Source organism: Phalaenopsis equestris, unplaced genomic scaffold (assembly GCF_001263595.1).
Source record: "Phalaenopsis equestris unplaced genomic scaffold, ASM126359v1 Scaffold001141, whole genome shotgun sequence".
Taxonomy (NCBI): Eukaryota; Viridiplantae; Streptophyta; class Magnoliopsida; order Asparagales; family Orchidaceae; genus Phalaenopsis; species Phalaenopsis equestris.
In genome coordinates, this window is record NW_018165580.1 from 35,287 (window position 1) to 36,696 (window position 1,410).

Consider the following 1,410-nt stretch of genomic DNA (forward strand, 5'->3'; position numbering starts at 1 on the left):
TTTTTTTTTCTTTCCCAAATAGTATCCTAATGTTGCAATATTTACTTTTCATTTGTACATCCAATTTAATTTAACATGTCTTTATTTCGATTTTGGTTGACTAAGCTTTTGTTATATTCCTGTTTATTGTACGTTGATGGTACTTATATATATACGGTTTATTTCAAACATTAGCCCAAACCAAGTTCACACATTATACGAGTAATATATACAAGAAAATTACTCTTAAACTTGCCTTTTAGCATCAAAACTAATAAATTTGATTATACTAGAGGCATTTTATATAGATAAAAATCTACCGTTTTTTTACTTTTCAAAAGATTTTTTTTCCTTAAAGCTTCAAAGAAGTAGTGATGCGTTTTGTATTGAAAAAAAGAGGGTGAGAGATATAGCCTAAGATTTTAATTAATGTTTATTAAAATGGTTGTGGAGGCTATAAGTGGGGGGTAATATAGCATTGCATTTTAAAAAGTATAAAATGATTATAAGAGAGGTCATAAATAAAAGAATATATTTATTTTGGCTTGAAATTAAATCATGAACTAATTTAAATGGATACCAGATTAAGTGAAAAAGCTTCAAAATTTTCAATCGTGGTCGATAATAATCAATATAATCAAATAGCTAGAAAAACTAAATGAAACAACAAATTAAATCCTTGCATGCGTTGTTACCAAAGGTATTATCTTTTGTTGTTAGCATATATTTGTATTTTATACGTACATATTGTCTTATGTTTGATCAAATATTGTTTAACTCATTATGTCATGAGTTTAAAATTTTAGCATGGTTTCCAAATCACAATTTAAAGCTCATGCAACAATGTTTCTAACTAAATTATGACGTTTTAGATGGTGTGTATAACTCAGCAATGTTTCGTCGATATAGTATTTTAAATGTTGTGTTTGTACTTCTGAACTAAAGAAGCTTGGATGTGGCATTTGGCTTGACCCACGAAGGCAGCGACATGTGGCAACCAACAATAATTATTTGTATTGTGGCTGCTGACAAATTTTCACAAGTGATCTATTTGAATTATATTGATGAGATTGTTTGCTTCATCACAAATTATAGTATATGCAATAAAATATGACAAGGATATGTTATTATTTAGAATTAAATCACATGTTTCATACACAATATTTACCCTTGTAATTTTTTTTGCCGAGACGACGACCTTCCATAAAATAAACGCAAAATAATGGAGACATTCTCAATAGTTTTTTGTAATCTATGGCATGTGGGATGTGGCCACCGTGAACTTCTGAAAAGAGTGATGTATTTGAATTATAATGGTTGGATTGTTTTCCATGAAGTAAACACTGCACAAAGGAGACAATCTTGATGAACTTTACTACATTACCCAAAATTAATTAAACATATAAAAAAGCTCAAATTGTCCAAGCTAGA

General features: G+C 28.7%; 1 protein-coding gene across 1 annotated transcript in view; it reads left to right on the top strand.

The window, feature by feature from the left end:
• Positions 1-1,410, top strand: part of LOC110033330 — a 5,880-nt gene that overhangs the window by 854 nt on the left and 3,616 nt on the right. The gene's annotated exons all lie outside the window — the stretch shown is intronic.